We start from the raw sequence: 21,838 nt of genomic DNA on the forward strand, positions 1-21,838 counted from the left end.
CTTTTCCTGGTAAAAAATACAGTTTGAGTTTTATCTACTGAAAATCTACATCCCCAATCATAACCCCACTCCACCACTTCATCAATTGCTTCTTGTAGTTTCCTGATTATATGGTCCATGTTCCTGCCTCTTTTCCACAAGGCCCCATCATCCGCAAACAGTGACCTACCTATATCCACTGGTACCTTTGTGAAGACATCATTGATCATAATGATGAAAAGTAACGGGCTAATCACACTACCTTGAGGTGTGCCATTTTCCACTATGTACTGTTTTGATAATTCTGAACCAATCCGAACTTGAATTTTTCTACCAAGCAAAAAATCTTTAATCCAATTAAAAACTCTCCCACCAACCCCCATCTTGTGCAGTTTAATTAATAATCCTTCCTTCTACATCATATCATAGGCTTTTTCAATGTCAAAGAACACTGCCACTACTGACTCTGTATTTGCCTGGGCCTTCCTTATTTCAGTCTCTAACATAATCACTGAGTCCATGGAATTCCTTCCCTTTCTAAAACCACTCTGATAACTTGCCAGCATTCCCCTTTTCTCAAGCTCATATGATAACCTTTCTGTTATCATCCTTTCCATCATCTTACATATACTCGATGTTAATGCAATTGGTCTGTAGCTAGTGGGTTTTGACAGATCCTTGCCAGGCTTCCTTATTGGAATTACTACTGCTTCTTTCCATGCACTTGGTAATCTTCCCTCCTCCCACACTCCGTTATAAAAATGCAGCAACTTCAAGAGCACTCCTTCTCCTAGATTTTTTAGCATCACAGAGCATATCAGATCTTTCCCTGGGGAGGTTGGTCTCGATCTCTTTATTGCTCTCACCATTTCTGCTAATGTAATTGGATCATCAATTATATCATCTGTTCCTTCCCTCCTGCTTAACACACCTGGGTGTTGGCTCATTATTCTTTCCCTTCTTCTTCTCCCTTCAGACAAATTTTCTGAACTGTGTATCAGTACAAATGACTTGGCCATGACCTCAGCCTTATCCCTACTGGAGACTGCAGTTTCTTCCTCAGATATCATTACTGGATATTCCCATTCCCTTCTATCTCCTCCCATCCTCTTAATCATTCCCCATATCTCTCCCACAGGTGTTGCTCTTCCTACCTTGTCACAAAAACTCCTCCAACTTGCCCTTTTAGCTTGACGTATAGTTCTTCTCACCACTGCCTGTGCTTTCTTATATTGAACCAAATGCTGCATATTATGGGTTCTTTTAACTAGCCTGAATGCTCTATTGCTGTTTTTTTTACAGCCTGACAACATTCCTCTGTCCACCATGGTACCAGTTTTCTATTCATCCTATTTTTACTCCTAGGTATAGATCCTTCTGCTGCCATGATAATTGCTGAAGTCACCTGACTGTTTAATTCATCTACATTTCCAGAAATATCAATCTTTGTCAACCCTTCTTCACTCAACTTCTGGAACTTACCCCAATCAGCTTTTTCAAACACCCACTTTGGGGTTCCGCCACCTGATCTTACTTCACCTCTTTCACCCACTAAACACAAAACTGGGTAGTGATTACTGCCTACTGTTGAAGCAGTCCAAACTCCCCAGTTACTAATGCCAGCCAAGGTATTAGACACTAACGTAATATCTAACACTGACTTAGTTCCTTTTGTTATATCTATCCTTGTGCCGCTACCATCATTCATACACACCAAATCCCTTTCTTCCATCAAATCTTCAATTATCTTTCCATTTGGATCTGTAATCTGATCCCCCCATATTGTGCTATGAGCATTGAAATCTGCACACCACACTACTTTATGTCTGTTTTGTCCTTGTATCTTTAATAGGCTGTCCAAATCCAACCTTTTAATGGATTGTAGTAGTTAATTATAACCACTCCCTCCCCTCTCTCCCACACTTCCACCACTATGTATTCCTGATCATCTCCTTTTTCCAGTACCCTATATGGTATACCTTGCTTGATTAACATAGCACAATCCCCTCCTCCCCCTAGATTTCTATCTTTCCTTATCATTGTATACCCATATACCACAAAGTCTAAAGTTGGTTTCAACCAAGTTTCCTGAATACACACTACATCCGGTTTTACAACCATTTCTTTAATAAAGTGCTTGAATTCCTGGCTATCGGCCAGTAAGCTCCTTGCATTCCATCGTAAAAGAATCACCATAATTAGTATTAACTAACACATGACACTTCCTGGCTTGACTGATTACTGAGGTTCTCCCTCACTTCCTCCCATGTCAGTTCTACTAACCCTAAATGGTTTACTGCTGCTTTTACCACCAGCTGAATTTTGTCACTTTGACTTTTCCTCAGCCGTACTATTAATCACTCCTGCAATGAATGTTACTAGAGCCTTTTTGTCTACATAAATCCTGTCATTTGTTCTTTGTTGCATCTCTCGTATCCCTATTGCTCCCCGTTCATTAGGAACATTATTCTGTTCTCTTGACATTCTTACAGCTTCTGCATAAGTGATCTTTCTTTTCACTCTTATTTCTTGAATTTTAGTCTCCCGTCTCACAACCTCACACCCACTATATGCAACATTATGAGCTCCTCCACAATTGCAGCATTTTGGTTGAACTCCTGTTCTGCACTTTCCATATTCATGATCACCCCCACATCTAGCACATCTCCTCTGCCTTTTACAGTTTTTAGCCACATGTCCAAACCTTTGACAATTATAGCACCTCAATGGCTTTAGCACATACACCCTTACTGGGTAACTCATGAAACCCAGGAACACCTTCCTTGGCACTCTTTCTTCTTCAAATTCAATCAATAATTATTCACTTTCCTTTTTCACTCCCTCCTTTATTGTTTTCAGTCTTTGAACATTCATTACTTTCCCTCCTTTGATATTCCTCTTTATCTCCTCCATATTTATACTCATTGGTATCCCCATGATCACTCCTTTACAACCACTGTTTTGTGCTCCCACCCTCCCAGTGTATTCCACCTTGCATTTTCCTATCTCTTTTAGCTTGAGTGCTTTCTCAAGTTGTTCCTCATTTGCACATCTTACCAATAAGTTGCCATCATTAAGGACTTTTGCAAATACTATTTCCCCTATCTTATTTGTCAGAGTTGTTGTTAGCACAAACAGGTTAATTTTCTTCATATGTCCCTGAGCCTTCTCATTAAACCTAATTATGACAACACCTCCTCTGAGCTTGTTCATCTTCCTCACTTTCAGAGCTTTCTCCACTATCATTTCTTATTCTTTTATTCCCTTTGTCTTGGTTTTTATTCATCCAACCCCTCACTACCTCCTCATTCCCTTTATTTCTCCCTTCACAATAATCCACCTCTCCCCAGCTGCCTACCTCTGGTCCCAAGTCTCTATCCCTCTCCTTCTCCACTTTCTTTCCCTCAACCCCACCTCTTATCTTGTCCACCATTACCGGACCCACACGAGCCCCTCCCAGCAATTTCCATTCCTTCCCCACTCTCTTTCCCTCAACAGGTTCCAAAACACACTCACGCATCAAGCAAAACACAGCCAGCTTCCAGTCGAGCCAACTCAGCCACTCCCCAAACTGAGCCCGTCTCCTGCCCAGCCACGCCCTGATCTCTGGAAGTACTTATGCAGCCAGCCCCAACAAGGATCAGCTGCCTCAATTAGTGCTCAACAGGAACAGAAACAGGGTAGACAGGAAAATTTGGAGCAAGGGTCGATGGACCGGACCGTGAACCGGAATGCAGACTTCATGGACCGGACCACGGGAGCCTCCTGGTGACCAAACAGGTTATCCAGACTATGGGTGGGTGGGAGGGTATTTACAGAAGGGAACCCCAGGTGGCAAGAGGAAAACGACAGTGTCTGTGTCGCTGAGTTCATAGTTGGCTGGATTATTCTGTCATAAGGTGGGGGCTGGGAACAGACCCAAGTGCTAGACAAAGACCCTGAAGTACTAGGGACAGGACTAGGATACAGGGTGAGTGCTAGGACATGGACATGAAAACCGGGAACCCAGAACAGGACTGGACAAAAGAGCTAGGAGCCCGGGCTTGGACTCCGAGCCAGAGACTAGACAAGGACCCAGAACCTGTGTCTCGCCTCTGTCTCAGACCCCAGAACTAGGCAAAGATGGAAATTGGCTGGCAGGCAGGGCGAAGCTGGAGACCAGGGACTTGAGGAGAGGCTGGAGGCTTGGGGTCTTGAATCTCCTCCTGGGCAGGGCACGGTACTCCACCTGACAGAGGGAAGGGACAGGAAGGAACAGAGCCAACCGCAGGGTAACAGCAAGACAGCCTGACTTACCCGGCAGAGGCAAGGGACAGGAAGGGAGCTAGGTACAGGGTGGCTCCAAGACAAGACTTCAGGCGAGGCGAGAAATACCAGCAAGACAAGGCAAGGCTTCAGGCAATGCAAGGCAAGAACTTCAGGCAAGGAAACAGAAGGCAGGGGAAGGGATACAAGAAGTAAGGACAAGAACAATCCAGCAGCCACACCCTGGTCTCTGGAGGTATTTATGCAGCCAGCCCCAACGAGGATCAGCTGCCTCAATTAGTGCTCAACAGGAACAGAAACAGGGTAGACAGGAAAACCTGGAGCAAGGGTTGATGGACCGGACCATGAACCGGAATGCGGACTTCACGGACAGGACCATGACAACAAAAGCAAGTGGAGTATATCAAAGGCTTGCCCTTTTCAGTAGCAATTAATGATTCAAACAAAGGTGCAACAAAGTGTTTCCAAATACTTCTGAGATACTTTCATTTTGAGAAGGGAGTGCAACATGTGTTACTTGACTTACAGCGGTAACAATAAATCATCAGGACATAACAAATCAACTACTGGTTAAACTAGAGACATCAGGTCTGGATCTGAATAAAGTGTCTGCATACACTGCTGACAATGCAAGTGTAAACCATGGAAAACACAACGGTACTTATCAAAAACTGAAAATAGCTCAAAAGAACATTATTGCTACAAATTGTCTGGCCCATATTTTGTACAATGCAACAAGATTTGCTACAGGGAAACTGGAAATTGATGTTGAAAATATTGTGCTCAAAGTGTACAACCATTTCTGCATCTCAGCTAAAAACAGCACAGTCAAAGGAATTCTGTGAATTCGTGGATGTTGATAATCGTAATCTGTTACGGCATGTTGTGACTAGATGGTTCTCTCTCTTGCCATCTATTGATAGAATATTTAAGTGCTGGGAAGTTCTAAGAAGTTATTTTCAGAGTCTAGGTGAGAAGGAATGCCCCAAGGTACTGTGGAAGTGCTTTGGAGATGAAGGAAATGCCTGTGAATCATTCGAGATCTATTTCTTCTTCCTCAGTCACACTCTTAAATTGTTCTCAGACACTATTGAAGCACTAGAAGCCAAGCCATTCAGCATAATTTCAGTATTTAAGGTAATGGCTGAACTAAAAAGCAAACTTGACAGAAGAGTAGAGGACTGTTTTTTTTTTTGGCTTTGCAGTGAACACCAAGCTTAGCCAGCTTACCCCTGATGTGTCTGAGAAATGCGAAGCAGACTTCATTGTTTTCTATGAAAGAGTCATAAAGTACTTAAGTGACAGGTATGACTTCTCTGAAAACAGCTTTCATAACAAAGTGTCAAAATTGAGCCTCGGGATTAATAAAGTATATCTATCTATCTATCTATCTAACAAGTGCCATACCTTTTGGAGAATTCTGTGATGCAGTCAAGGCCTGTAACCTTCAAGATATTGATATGAATGAATTATATGAAGAGTATGGGATTGTGGAGGCAATTATCAATACTCCTGAGAAGGTAGATAGCCATAGTGAAGAACATTATAGAACATAGAACATAGAATAGTACAGCACAGTACAGGCCCTTCGGCCCACAATGTTGTGCTGACCCTCAAACCCTGCCTCCCATATAAGCTCCCACCTTAGATTCCTCCATATACCTGTCTAGTAGTCTCTTAAACTTCACTAGTGTGTCTGCCTCCACCACTGACTCAGGCAGTGCATTCCACGAACCAACCACTCTCTGAGTAAAAAACCTTCCTCTAATATCCCCCTTGAACTTCCCACCCCTTACCTTAAAGCCATGTCCTCTTACATTGAGCAGTGGTGCCCTGGGGAAGAGGCGTTGGCTATCCACTCTATCTATTCCTCTTATTATCTTGTACACCTCTATCATGTCTCCTCTCATCCTCCTTCTCTCCAAAGAGTAAAGCCCTAGCTCCCTTAATCTCTGATCATAATGCATACTTTCTAAACCAGGCAGCATCCTGGTAAATCTCCTCTGTACCCTTTCCAATGCTTCCACATCCTTCCTATAGTGAGGTGACCAGAACTGGACACAATACTCCAAGTGTGGCCTAACCAGAGTTTTATAGAGCTACATCATTACATTGCGACTCTTAAACTCTATCCCTCGACTTAAGAAAGCTAACACCCCATAAGCTTTCTTAACTACCCTATCCACCTGTGAGGCAACTTTCAGGGATCTGTGGACATGTACCCCGAGATCCCTCTGCTCCTCCACACTACCAAGTATCCTGCCACTTACTTTGTACTCTGCCTTGGAGCTCGTCATTCCAAAGTGTACCACCTCACACTTCTCCGGGTTGAACTCCATCTGCCACTTCTCAGCCCACTTCTGCATCCTATCAATGTCTCTCTGCAATCTTTGACAATCCTCTACACTATCTACAACACCACCAACCTTTGTGTCGTCTGCAAACTTGCCAACCCACCCTTCTACCCCCACATCCAGGTCGTTAATAAAAATCATGAAAAGTAGAGGTCCCAGAACAGATCCTTGTGGGACACCACTAGTCACAATCCTCCAATCTGAATGTACTCCCTCCATCACCACCCTGTGCCTTCTGCAGGCAAGCCAATTCTGAATCCACCTGGCCAAACTTCCCTGGATCCCATGCCTTCTAACTTTCTGAATAAGCCTTCCATGTGGAACCTTGTCAAATGCCTTACTAAAATCCATATAGATCACATCCACTGCACTACCCTCATCTATATGCCTGGTCACCTCCTCAAAGAACTCTATCAGGCTTGTTAGACATGATCTGCCCTTCACAAAGCCATGCTGACTGTCCCTGATCAGGCCATGATTCTCTAAATGCCTATAGATCCTATCACTAAGAATCTTTTCCAACAGCTTTCCCACCACAGACGTAAGGCTCACTGGTCTATAATTACCCGGACTATCCCTACTACCTTTTTTGAACAAGGGAACAACATTCACCTCCCTCCAATCCTCCGGTACCATTCCTGTGGACAACGAGGACATAAAGATCCTAGCCAGAGGCTCAGCAATCTCTTCTCTCGCCTCGTGGAGCAGCCTGGGGAATATTCCGTCAGGCCCCGGGGACTTATCTGTCCTAATGTATTTTAACAACTCCAACACCTCCTCTCCCTTAATATCAGCATGCTCCAGAACATCAACCTCACTCATATTGTCCTCACCATCATCAAGTTCTCTCTCATTGGTGAATACCAAAGAGAAGTATTCATTGAGGACCTCGCTCACTTCCACAGCCTCCAGGCACATCTTCCCACCTTTATCTCTAATCGGTCCTACCTTCACTGCTGTCATCCTTTTTTTCTTCACATAATTGAAGAATGCCCTGGGGTTTTCCTTTACCCTACTCGCCAAGGTCTTCTCATGCCCCCTTCTTGCTCTTCTCAGCCCCTTCTTAAGCTCCTTTCTTGCTTCCCTATAGTCCTCAATAGACCCAGCTGATCCTTGCTTCCTAAACCTCATGTATGCTGCCTTCTTCCTCCTGACTAGGTTTTCCACCTCACTTGTCACCCATGGTTCCTTCACCCTACCATTCTTTATCTTCCTCACCGGGACAAATTTATCCCTTACATCCCGCAAGAGATCTCTAAACATCGAACACATGTCCATAGTACATTTCCCTGCAAAAACATCATCCCAATTCACACCCACAAGTTCTAGCCTTATAGCCTCATAATTTGCCTTTCCCCAATTAAAAATTTTCCTGTCCTCTTTGATTCTATCCTTTTCCATGATAATTATAAAGGCCAGGGAGCGGTGGTCACTGTCCCCCAGATGCTCACCCACTGAGAGATCTGTGACCTGACCCGGTTCATTACCTAGTACTAGATCTAGTATGGCATTCCCCCTGGTCGGCCTGTCCACATACTGTGACAGGAATCCATCCTGGACACACTTAACAAATTCTGCCCCATCTAAACCCTTGGAACTAATCAGGTGCCAATCAATATTAGGGAAGTTAAAGTCACCCATGATAACAACCCTGTTATTTTTGCACCTTTCCAAAATCTGCCTCCCAATCTGCTCCTCTGTATCTCTGCTGCTACCAGGAGGCCTATAGAATACCCCCAGTAGAGTAACTGCTCCCTTTCTGTTCCTGACTTCCACCCATATTGACTCAAAAGAGGATCCTGCTACATTACCCATCCTTTCTGTAGCTGTAATAGTATCCCTGACCAGTAACGCCACCCCTCCTCCCCTTTTTCCGCCCTCTCTATCCCTTTTAAAGCACTGAAATCCAGGAATATTGAGAATCCATTCCTGCCCTTGTGCCAGCCAAGTCTCTGTAATGGCCACTACATCATAATTCCATGTATGTATCCAAGCTCTCAGTTCATCACCTTTGTTCCTGATGCTTCTTGCATTGAGGTACACACATTTCAGCCCTTCTACCTTACTGTCTTTACACCATTTATTCTGCTTCTCTTTCCTCAAAGCCGCTCTGTATGTTAGATCTGGCTTTACTCCATGCACTTCTTTCACTGCTCTATCGCTCTGGGTCCCATCCCCCTCGCAAATTAGTTTAAAACCTCCCGAACCATGCTAGCAAACCTACCTGCAAGGATATTGCTCCCCCTCGAGTTCAGGTGCAACCCATCCAATCTGTACAGGTCCCATCTTCCCCAGAAGAGATCCCAATGATCTAAAAATCTAAAACCCTGCTCCCTGCACCAACTCCTCAGGCACGCATTCAACTGCCATCTCCTCCAATTCTTACCATCTCTGTCACGTAGCACTGGCAGCAATTCTGAGAATGTCACCCTTGAGGTCCTGTTCTTCAGCCTTCTGCCTAATTCCTGAAACTCACACTTCAGGACCTCATCTCTCTTCCTGCCTATGTCGTTGGTCCCAACATGTATCACGACTTCTGGTTGCTTTCCCTCTCGTACCAGGATGTCGTGCACTCGGTCAGAGACATCCCGGACCCTGGCTCCTGGGAGGCAACAAACCATGCGGGTGTCCTTCTCCCGTCCACAAAATCTCCTGTCTGCTCCCCTGACTATAGAGTCTCCAATGACAACAGCTCTCCTCTTCTCCGTCCCACCCTTTGGCACCACAGGGTCAGATTCAGTGCCGGAGGCCCTGCCACCATGGCTCACACCTGGTCGGTCGTCCCTGCCAACAGTATCCAGGATGGTAAACATTATTCAGGGGAATGGCTACAGGGGTGCTCTGCACTACCTGTCTGCTCACCTTCACTTTCCCCCCTCTGACTGTCACCCAATGACCTGCTTCCGACAGCCTAGGTGTGACTACCTCCCTGTAGCTCTCATCTATGACTGCCTCATTCTCCCTTACGAAGGTTGAAGGTCATCCAGCTGCTGCTCCAGATTCCTTACACGGTCTTCCAGATCGCCCAGCCGTATGCACTTCTGGCAAATGTGACTCTGCGGGAGAGGGGCGTTCCCCTAAGACTGCCACATCTCACATGACAGGCACATCACCGTCTCAGGGGACATTGTAAAAACTAACTGTGAGCTAGCTTGTCCTCTCAAGCTGTTCAATAAATTTGAGGTCTCTTTTAAAAACCTGAAGAAGGTGAGTGCTTATATCTTGTCTATTCCATGCAGCAATGCTCACACAGAATGAGTTTTTCAATGATGACCTCAGCTTGGAGAAGCGAGAGAAACAATCTCAATATATAAGTTTGCTGATGACACAACAACTGTAGGCCATATCTCAGGTAATGATGAGTTTGAGTACGGAGAGGAAGTTAAGAACCTGGAGGCATGGTGCGAAGACAATAACCTATCCCTCAACGTCAGCAAGGCGAAGGAATTGGTTGTTGACTTCAGAAGGAGTAGCGGACCGCACGATCCAATTTACATCGGTGGTGCGCAAGTCAAACAGGTCAAAGGCTTTAAGTTCCTCAGGGTCAATATCACAAATGACCTGACTTGGTCCAACCAAGTAGAGTTCACTGCCAAGAAGGCCCACCAGCGCCTTTACTTGCTGAGAAAACTAAAGAAATTTGGCATGTCCCCTAAAACCCTCACTAATTTTTATAGATGCACAGTAGAAAGCATTCTTCTAGGGTGCATCACAACCTGGTATGGAAGTTGTCCTGTCCAAGACTGAAAGAAGCTGCAGAAGATTGTGAACATGGTGCAGCACATCACACAAACCAATCTTCTGTCCGTGGACTCACTTTACACCGCACACTGTCGGAGCAGTGCTGCCGGGATAATCAAAGACACGACCCACCCAGCCAACACACTTTTCGTCCCTCTTCCCTCCGGGAGAAAGTTCAGGAGCTTGAAGACTCCTACAGCCAGATTTGGGAACAGCTTCTTTCCAACTGTGATAAGACTGCTGAACGGATCCTGACCCGGATCTGGGCCGTACCCTCCAAATATCCGGACCTGCCTCTCATTTTTTTTTGCACTACCTTGCTTCCCATTTTTCTATTTATGATTTATAATTTAAAATTTTAATATTTACTAATTTTAACTATTTTAAATATTTTTAATATTTAATATCTGTAATCCCAGGAGTGTGAAGTGCAGAATCAAATTTCACTGTGATGATTGTGCGTTCTAGTACCAATTGTTTGGTGACAATAAAGTATAAAGTATAAAGTGGACTCAGTCAAAGCAGAGCTCCAAATATGTAACAACTTCTCAGAACAGTGCCCAGCCATGTACAAAAATACACCTGGCCAACAGAAAACTCTTGGAGATAGCAAGTAAAGGGTAGAAATACAAAAAAACAGACATCCATACCTGGCAGTCCATGGTAGGCCTAAGAAGGCTACTTCCTTTAGTTTGTGAACTAAGTTAATTTGGTTAGCATTTCTGCTTCAGCAGGAGTAAAAATGAATATTCTCTCTCTCTTTTCTCAGTTCTTTATTTATACTGTATGAATACATGTATGTAATACGCAGAATGATGAATCATTGAATAGGAAAAAGGGCTCTGGCAGAAAATCACTAATTAATGTTGAAATAGCTAGATTTTTGCTGGATTTATAGAGGCAAATAAGTATCATGTTAGAATTTTTATTTAATAAAATAACTAAAGTGATCATCCGTTTGCATTTGTAGTTTTTGCAATATGGTATAAATTTTATTAAAAAAATAAATTTTTTTGAAGCGCACTGTATATTGGTAAGCTATGACCATGTATGAAATGTCCTCCTTTTTGGAAATTTGGAGATGGCCACCCTAGCTGAGAATCAGTGCATCCACAGAACCCTGAAGGTGTGCTCGTCTTCCAGGTTGCGTCCTTGGGTTTTTGAAGAACCAAAGACTGAGTGTAACTCCAGGTCAGAGTCTTCAACAAAACCCCATCCAACCTGAACAGGAAAAAAAGAGACGTCAAAAATAGATATTAAACTATTTTCATAGATGAACTCAAAGGAGTCACTATTGAGCAGAATGTATAGAAGGAATTGCTGTTGTGCACTAGTTCACACAAATGGCAGTGCGAGGATAACTAGATATTTCTTAATAGTTATGAATGAAGAAAAAACACTGGCCAAGAAGCAAGGAAATCTCCCTGCTGCTCTTTATTATTGGTGCTGAGGGAACTTTTTCATCCACATGGGAACAGGCAGGCATTTGGTTCAATATCCCATCCAAACTGCAGCAGTTGTAACACAGGTGCAATGTCAGTTGTGCACTAGAGTTTGATCCTTTTAAGATCATGACATCATCTGTCAGGAAATGTATAGAAGGCTTGGCCCAAATGCAGAGCAGTGGAGATGATTTAGCAGTCAGTGATAAGTATAATAATGAATTGCAAGGAACACAAAACAGGAGAGAAAGGACATTAAACATGACAAGGTAACTGAAGGCTAGGAGGAACTGCATTGAGGTTGGCTGGGAGAACTAGTTTTAAATGGGCTGTATAGGATGAGTTAGAAATAGGTGACAGGTAGCTCCTATTAGCTGGATGGAGACTGTAAGGAACCTGCATGTGCAGACATGATGGTCATGCTATCCTTACATATCTTTTCCAAAACCAAATGAACTGAATTTTGATTTTGTTTTTTTAGAATGAAAGCAAACCAGTGCAAATGATGCACAAGAGGGATAAGTTTCTGTTCCGTCACGTCCCTGAAGTCAATATCAAAGTTCTTGAACTTCCATATGTTGAGAAAGATGTGAGTATGATCATCTTGTTGCCTGATGATATCGTGGATGATTGAAAAGTCTTAAAAAGGTAAAACTTTTTCATAATTGCACATGATTATGTTTTATGATTACAAACTACTGACTTTGAGTTGCATGATGTCAACTATGAATTTGCAACAAATTCCCAGATTCATTTTGGGATCTGAATATTCCTGACAATGCATTTATTGTCCATCTCTAACTGCCCTTGAAAATTTCTGTGATCTATCCAATTTGCTCCACATGATCACCATATCTTGTCTCTTGCAATGTACATTCTCTCCGTTACATCCAAGATCCATCTGATATCGTAGGTTAACATGGAAACTTCTTTCCAAGTTTCTGGTTTCACACACCACTAGTTGCCCAATGAAAATTTCTCTGCTCATCCATTCCATTCCTCATGAGATTGAAACTGGGCAAAATAATCACTGGTCCAGATCTCCCATCCACTGCCACCAACTTCTAGTTTCTATCTCCAACCCAAGATCCACAAACCTGATTGACTGGGTAGGACTATTGTTTCAGCCTGCTCCTGTCACATTGAACGTGTCCTCATACCTCATCTCTTGGTTCAGGCCCTTCCTATGATACTTCACATGCTCTCTATATCCTTCGATTCCTTGGCACCAATTGCCTCATTTTTATCATGGATGTCCAGTCCTTATCTATTTCTACACCCCATAAAGAAGGCCTTAAAGCTCTCTGCCTCTTACTTGGCAACAGACCCAACCATTTCCCTCCAGCATCACACTCTTCCATCTGGCAGAACTGGTCCTCACCCCCAACAATTTATTTCGGTTCCTCCCACTTTCTCCAAGCTCAAGGTGTAGCCATGGGTACCCACATGGTCCCGAGCTATGCCGGCCTTTTCTTTGACTACATGGAACTGTCCATTTTCTAAGTCTTGCCCAGTAATGCTCTCCAATGCTTACAACGGTGCATTGACAACTGCATTGGTACCGTTTCCTGCACCCATGCTGAGAACATCAATTTCATCAACTTGGTCTCCAACTTCCACCTTGCCCTTAAGTTAGTTGGCCCATTTCTAATAACCATATAATCATATAACAATTACAGCACGGAAACAGGCCATCTTGGCCTTCTAGTCCATGCAGAACTCTTTCTCTCACCTAGTCCCACCAACCTGCACTCAGCCCATAACCCTCCATTCCTTTCCTGTCCATATACCACCCTCAGGAGCCTCCGCATCCAACACATCATCTCCTCAACTTCCGTCATCTCCGTGATTCCATTGTCCATTCATCCCTCCCCACTAATCTCCCTCCTGGCACCTATCCCTGCAAGCAGGGGAGCTGCACATGGCCATTCACTGTCTTCCTCACCTCCATTCAGGGTCCCAAACAGTCCTTCCAGATGAGGCAACACTTCATCTGTAAAACTGTCAACTACTGTATCTGTTGCTCCTGTCGTGGTCTCTTCAACATCTGTGAGACTCGCTGTGGATTGGGGGTCATGCACCTAGGCTCCATCGGCAATAAATGTATTTACCCAATGGCCAACCATTTTAATTCCTATCCTTATTCCTGTTCCAATGTGTTGGTCCATGGCGGCCTCTTCTGCCATGATGAGGTCACTCTCAGGTTAGAGGAGCAATAATTCATATTCTATCTAGGTAGCCTCCAATCTGATGACTTGAACATTAATTTTTCCAACATCCAGTCAGTCTTTACCCTCCACAGACCATCTTCTTCAATTCCCCATGCTGGCCTCTTGCTTGCCTATCACCTCAAACTGGGTCTCCTCCTTCTCTTATGCTCCACTCTCCTCTCTGATCATATTCCTTCTTCTCCAGCCCTTTGACTTTTCCATCTGTCACCTCCCACTTTCTTACCTCACACCCCGTAACAACCTTCCTGGCTTCACCTATCATATCCTCCATCCTCTTCACCCCCCCACCCCCTCATCTTATTCTGGCATCTTACCCCCTATTTTCCAGTCCTGATGAAGGGTCTTGACCTGAAACGTCAACTGTTTACTAATTTCCTTAGATGCTGCCTAACCTGCTGAGTTCCTCCAGCATTTTGTGTGTTTTTGCTCTGGAGTTCCAGCATTGCAGAATCTCTTGAGCAGTGTATTCAATATTGCAGTAATATTTGAATAATATTGTAATTAAATTGTTTGATTTATCATTTTGTTTATATAATTAATTGTGGGTTTTATATATATGAAGTATGTGATTGTGAAGTACGTTATTATGCCGGCATATCATAAGAGAGTACCGTTGAGATTTACAAAGTAAAATCTAACAAGAGACAAGCAACATGGCTTACGCTAAAAGTGACAGCAAATTAATTTAAGTGGAATTATACACAGGCTTGGCTGTTTCAGTCATTACACCAAATGAGTTTCCATAGCATTTCAAAGTTACTGAAGCCTGCAGATATCCAACTAAGAACTTACACAGTGAAATGTTAATTCCTGTGGCGATGATATTCGTAACAGTGCAAAATAACAGCCAAAAAGCCACATTGGTCTTGTATGTGGTAAAAACAAGAGGGCCTTTATTGTGGAGCTGTGATTGGCTGAGGCAGCTGCAACTTGATTGGCGATCCATCCACCATCTGCATATTTGCATGTTGTATCCCCTGCAATAGAGACAACTGAAAGCAAATTAAGAAAGATACTTACTTGATGATGCCACAGCACTGTTCAATGATAGCATTGGGAAACTCAAAAATATCAAGGGTAAAATATCATTAAATGAAAATGCCACACCAACATTTTACAAAGCCCCTCTGATTCCTTATGCCATCTGTGATAAAGTAGCCAGTGAGCTAGATCGCATGGAGGCTGAGGGAATTCTTTCCAAGGTTGAGTGCAGCCCATGGGCAGTTCCAATGGTCTCAGTAGCCAAAAGGAATAGATCTGTGGTTATCTTAATGTTACCTTCATCCCAATACTGAAAGCAGATCAATACCCTCTGCTCAGGATAGAGAATACCTTTGCAAATCTCTCTGGAGAAAAGCACTTCAGCAAAGTGGACAGCTGAGGCCTAACTGCAGATAGCTATGGGAGAGAAGTCCAGAGTGTTTCTCACCATGAACACTCACAAAGAACTTTATCACTTTATTTTTGGAGGAACATCTGCAACTTTATTTTTTTATATTTCCTCCAACTTTATTTTTGGAGGAACATCTGCACCTACACTCTGGCAAAAGCTATGGACTGGGTGCTACAGAGCTGCCCAACAACTCCAAGTTATCTGGATGACATCATTGCTGCCAGTGAGGATGACAAGGAACATGTTCAAAATCTCAAGACAGTGTTAAAAAGATTGGAAGATTATGGGGTCAGAGCACAAGACGATGAGGCAAATTAATTAAACAAAATATCATTTTGATGATGCCATTAACACAGAAGGATTGCACAAGCATGCTGAGAAAACTCAAGCAGTGTTGGATGCCCCAGTGCTAAAATATGTACCACAGTTTCATTCCCTTCTAGGATATGTACATTACTGTTGGTATAGGTGCAATGATGTCACACGTTGTGAGTGATGGAAGTGAACACCCCATAGACTTTGCATCCCACTCCCTTTTTGCTGCAGAGAAAAATTGTGCAGAGGTTGACAGATCGGCCTTGAGACTGGATTGTGGTCTGAAACTTTTCAACAAATACTTGTATGGGAGTGTTTACCCTTCAACCACTAGAGTCCATTTTCAATCCACAAAGTGCTCCATTAACAGCAGCAACATGAATGCAGAGGTGGGCTCTGTTCCTTGGAGGACACAATTACAAGACCGAATTCAAGAGGACAACTAATCATAGTATTGTCCCGTTTACCCTGGAAAAGGAAATTCCTGAAAATTTTACATAAGAGGACATTCCGCTGTCATGGTCCAGTCCATGAGGTCCGTATTCCATCGACCCTTGCTCCAGGTTTTCCTATCTACCCTGTTTCTGTTCTTGTTGAGCTAATTGAGGCAGCTGGTGCTCGTTGGGGCTGGCTGCATAAATACCTTCAGAGACCCAGGCATAGCCGCTGGATTGTTCTTGTCCTTACTCCTGTATCCCTTGCCCGGCCTTCTGTTTCCTCACCTGAAGCCCTGCCCTGCCCTGCCCTGCCCTGCCCTGCCCTGCCCTGTCTTGCCGGTAACTCTCGCCTCTCCTGAAGTTCTTGTCTCGCCTTTCTTTGCCAGAAGCCTTGCCTTGTCTTGCCGGTAACTCTCGCCTCGTCTCGCCTGCAGTCTTGTCCTGGAGCCACCCTGTACCTAGCTCCCTTCCTGTCCCTTGTCTCCGCCCAGGTAAGCCAGGCCGTCTCGCCGTTACCTGTGGTTGGTTCTGTCCCTTGCCTCTGACGGGTGGTGATCCACACCCTGTCCGGGAGGCGCCTCACCCCAAGTCCTGCCTGCAGCCTCCAGCCTCACCCCAAGTCTCCTGCCTGCAGCCTCCAGCCTCACCTCAAGTCTCAAGTCTCCAGCCTCCTGCCAAGCCTAGTCGCAAGCCTGACGACTCCAGGCTCCTGCCTAGCCGCAAGCCTGACGACTCCAGGCTCCTGCCTAGCCTCTAGCCTCTTGCCAAGCCAAGCCAAGTCTCTAGGCTCTAGCCTCAAGCCTGAATACTCTAGCCTCCTGCCTCCTGCCAAGCCTCGTCCTTGCCTAGTTCTGGGGTCCGAGCCAGAGGCAAGACCCAGATCCTGGGTCCTTGTCCAGTCTCTGGCTCGGAGTCCAAGCCCGGGCTCCTAGCTCTCTTGTCCAGTCCTGTTCCGGGTTTCTGGTTTTCGTGTCCATGTCCTTGCCCTCACCCTGTATCCTAGTCCTGTCCCTAGTACTTCAGTGTCTGTGTCTTGCAGTTGGGTCTGTTCCCAGACACCCACCTTATGACAGAACAATCCAGCCAACCATGGACCCAGCGACACAGACACTATTGTTTTCCTCTAGCCACCCGGGGTCCCTTTCGGTTTAATTCCCTCCCACCCACCCGAGTCGTCCATAGTCTGGATACCCTGTTTGGTCGCCAGGAGGCTCCCGTAGTGGGGGGGGGGGGGGTGCTTACTGTCATGGTCCAGTCCGTGAAGTCTGTATTCTGGTTCACGGTCCGGTCCATCGACCCTTGCTCCAGGTTTTCCTATCTACCCTGTTTCTGTTCTTCTTGAGCTAATTGAGGCAGCTGATGCTCGTTGGGGCTGGCTGCATAAATACCTTCAGAGACCCAGCTGTGGCTGCTGGATTGTTCTTGTCCTTACTCTGCCTTCTGTTTCCTCGCCTGAAGCCCTGCCTTGTCTTGCCAGTAACTCTCGCCTCACCTGAAGTTCCCGTCTCACCTTGCTTTGCCAGAAGCCTTGCCTTGTCTTGCTGGTAACTCTCACCTTGTCTCGCCTGCAGTCTTGTCCTGGAGCTACCCTGTACCTAAAAGCCAGGCCGTCTCGCCGTTACTTATTGTTGGTTCTGTCCCTTGCCTCTGTCGGGTGGTGATCCGCGCCCTGCCCAGGAGGTGCCTCCAGCCTCACCTCGAGTCTCCTGCCTCACCTCGAGTCTCCTGCCTCCAGCCTATCCTCAAGACTCCAGCCTCCTGCCGAGCCTCAAGCCTGAAGACTCCAGCCTCCTGCCGAGCCTCAAGCCTCTTGCCTTGCCAAGCCAAGTCAAGTCTCTAGCCTCTTGCCAAGCCGCCAAGTCTCTAGTCTCTAGCCTCAAGCCCGAAGACTCCAGCCTTGCCCTGCCTGCCTGCCAAGCCTTGTCCTTGCCTAGTTCTGGGGTCCGAGCCAGAGGGAAGACTCAGGTACTGGGTCCTTGTCCCGTCTCTGGCTCGGAGTCCAAGCCCGGGCTCCTAGCTCTCTTGTCCAGTCCTGTTCCGGGTTTCCGGTTTTCGTGTCCATGTCCTTGCCCTCACCCTGTATCCTAGTCCTGTCCCTAGTACTTCAGTGTCTGTGTCTTGCACTTGGGTCCGTTCCCAGCCATCGCCCTATGATATCCGCTTGTCGTATTCTCCCCAATGCAAAGCAAAAATGTCCCTATTATGGTAGAGATTATCCAAAGGGAAACCAGAAAAGGCACCACATTGTTTCATATCTACATGGCTGCCCAAAATGGCTGTATTAGAAATTCCAGTTCTTCCATTTCTACCAGTGCTGGGATGAACTTGTCCTTGACGGACATTGCTTTATGTGGGGATTGAGAGTTGTTGTACCATTGAAGCAGAGAGCTATAGTGTTGGAGGAGCTACATGCTGTTCATCTAAATGTGGTCAAAATGAAAGCATTGGCTTGAAGCTTTGTCTGGTGGCCTTGGATAGATCAGCAGATTGAACAGTGCCAAACACTATTCAGGATACCAACACATCCAGAAAATGACAAGAGTAGTGCCTCTCCTTCCCTGCAAATGGACTGAATTGCTCTGGAAGAGGATTCACATGGATTTGGCCTGACCATTCATTGGCACAATTTCTTGGTAGTAGTGGATGCAGCTACAAAGTGGATAGAAGTGTTCCCAAAAGCCTCCAACTCAACTTCGCTTATTATTGATATGTTAAGAAACCTCTTCTCAAGGACTGATGTTCTTAGTGAAAATGGACCACAGTTTGGTGTGGAATAGTGTCAGTCATCCATGAAAATGAATGGAATAAGACATATTACAGGCACAGTGACACTCCTGGGCCGCCAGCTCAAAGCTGTTCTCAATCTCACTAAATCGGCTCAGTCAATCCAACCTCGCACCCAGATTGGGTGGACATTGTGGCTGGTGTAGGCCCAAGCCTCTGTCTCCAGTTCATCACAGCAGCGGGGCAGAAATGTGCTGTAGCGTGGATGAAATCACCGGAGAGACAGAGTTACTGGTAAATACAAAGCAGCTTCTTTATTCAACAGCACAATGTGTAGCAGGCATCATACGGACGGAGACGCTTTTGGTGGAAAGGTCTGCTAGCCCAATGTGGGCTCAATATTTATTTGCTAAACACAAAGGGCAATCCCTATTTACAAAGTATAGACACTGCATAGACAATGCTTTCTTTTGAAGCTACGTACAAAACATCACACCTTCTGACTTCATCTTTTCCTCCTGATGCCCGCATGTCTAGGTTGGTATTCATAGCCTTTAGGAATGCAAGTTAAATCCACAATACATTTATTTGGTATTTTACGTGCTAACGTAGAGGATAATTCATATTTATAAAGTATAGGTAATACTGTCTTCGAAACTACAGCATCTGGTATTTACAGCTTTTAGGAAATGCATTGTTATGAACTCAATGCACAGTACTTTGTCAAACGGAAGACTGGTGGCCAAGCCATTTAAGTGTAAATGAATCATCTACCCAAAATCGCTCTAACAAAATGCACAGAAACTCTTCTGCAGTGATTCCTCTCCAAATCGCTTACTCCATTTCTGGTAGTGATACAAACTCCATCTGTTTCCTCACTATCTTTTGAAATAGTTCACTACAGTTTGCTTCAGAAGAAATGTTAGTTGATTCTCTTGCTTTATGGTTTACCAGTTAGCTATCACACATCTTCGGTAGTGGCATCTTCAACCGAAAGCAGAGATTGTGTCTGATTTGATCTGGAGATGACACGACCATCAATTGAAATCAGTTTCAATTGCTAAAGAAAAGTGTCCACTGTCATCAGAACCATTTCCTGCAATCCCAGAGTCAACTCCTCCAACCACCACACCCCAGTATCCATATAAGTGTCTTTGTTTATTGTAACTCAGATTTTCCTGCTTTGATCATAAATTCCTGGTTTGTTTTTTCCTCTCAGCTGGAGCAGACACTTAGCCTAAAAAAGCTAGAAAGAATGGACACTTCATACAGAGATGAAAAAAATTAAAATTTCAGTGCATTTGCCTAGATTTAATATGGAGGATAACTTTGAGCTCAATTCTACACTTTCCTCTCTGGGGATAACAGATCTTTTTGATGGTTCAAAGGCAGATCTCTCTGGACTTTCTGGAGCACATGACTTGTGCGTGTCTAAGTTTGTTCACACGTCTTTCATGGAAGCACACAAGGAAGGAACTGAAGCAGCAGCTGCTACAATAGTGAGAATTAGGTTTTGTTCACTGGAGCTTGAGGAGTTTACTGCAGATCACCCTTTCTTCTTCTTCATTCGGCACAACAAAACAAATAGTATTCTCTTCTTTGGCTGGTGCTCTTGTTCCTAAGCAACTGACTAAGTGCAAGTAATAGGGGGGTGGAGGTGGGAAACAAAGTCATAATGATAAATTTCCACTTGACCTGAAGAATAAACTGAAATGCTCATTTAAGGTCAATTTGAACATGTATTGCAAAGTAAATTTTAGATGCCAACTCTGGGGAAAAAAAATTCCCAGATTATGACTCTGATTGTTTGGGTATTTGAAGGTGGATTTATCACCTATTTAAAATTCATCTCTGAGCATTTTATGTCCTTAACAAATTAACAGTGCAACTGGATTTGTATTAACTACATTCTTCATTAATGTGACGGCTAGGCATTAAAATGATAACCCATCTGATTCATTAACCTGGTCAATTAGCATGCTGAAGGGGAGGAATTCCTACCTTCCTACCTACAGTCAGCCTGGCAGTGTGGTTAACTGGCTACTCTGATTTCAGGGCTCATTAGACTGAGAAAACAAATGCCAGTATCAGCAGAGAAGTCCGTATCCTGTGAGTGAATAAATTAAAAGAAACATTTGTAAAGTGTCCTGCAGAACGAACGAACGAACGCACGCACACACGCACACACGCACGAAATGAATTGCTGAATACTACTGTTGATTAAAGAGGGACAAAGGAAAGGTAAAGCCAGTCAATCTGACGGGCCATGGATCAACTGCTGAAAACTTGCTGAATGATGGCGTAAGTCAACAGTTAGACAGGCACAGGTTATCTAGGGCAGTCAGTGTGGACTGGTTAAGGGAAAGTCAAGTCTGACCAGATGTATTTTTGAGAGGCTGACAAGGATGTTAATGATTGTAGAGTATATTTGGCAATCATCGTGGAAGAAAGAAGAAACGCCTGTGAAAGTGAGAGATTAAACATCCACTCTATAACAAAACTTGGCATAGGGTGTTGCAGATGTGTGAAAACTTGTTTCTAACTTGATCCACTACAGTATTAGGTATCTCTACAGCATTAATTCCTGGAAGTAGGCCAATGCTACGAACTTTGGAACAATTATAATCTTTCATATGTTTTTGTTTGCTGAGGATAACAATGCAGGTAAATCCTCCACAAGGTCACACAGCAAAGAAACAGGGACTTGGGGCCACTGAGTACACATTGAGCATCAAACCTGAAGTCCATTTCTATTCTCCCCTCATTCTCATTAACTCCCATCCAGATTCTATGTGGTGGGTTCTGTCCAGTTTTGGTGGGACTCAAGTGCAAACCAATGAATACTTTTTCACCAGGAATTATTAGGGAGCACAAAGGCAACAGTCTTTCAAAAACAGAAGGCAGGCACGAATCTGAAATGGCAGGCAGAGGTCTTACCAGGAAAGGCAGTCAGGCA

At 44.5% G+C, this 21,838-nt stretch overlaps 1 pseudogene; it reads left to right on the forward strand.

Moving 5' to 3' along the window:
• The window catches only part of LOC140212297 (leukocyte elastase inhibitor-like), a 37,598-nt pseudogene extending 17,094 nt beyond the window's left edge, over positions 1–20,504 (forward strand).
• The last annotated feature ends 1,334 nt before the right edge of the window (positions 20,505–21,838 follow it).

This window comes from Mobula birostris, chromosome 19 (genome assembly GCF_030028105.1).
Source record: "Mobula birostris isolate sMobBir1 chromosome 19, sMobBir1.hap1, whole genome shotgun sequence".
In the NCBI taxonomy this organism is placed as follows: Eukaryota; Metazoa; Chordata; class Chondrichthyes; order Myliobatiformes; family Myliobatidae; genus Mobula; species Mobula birostris.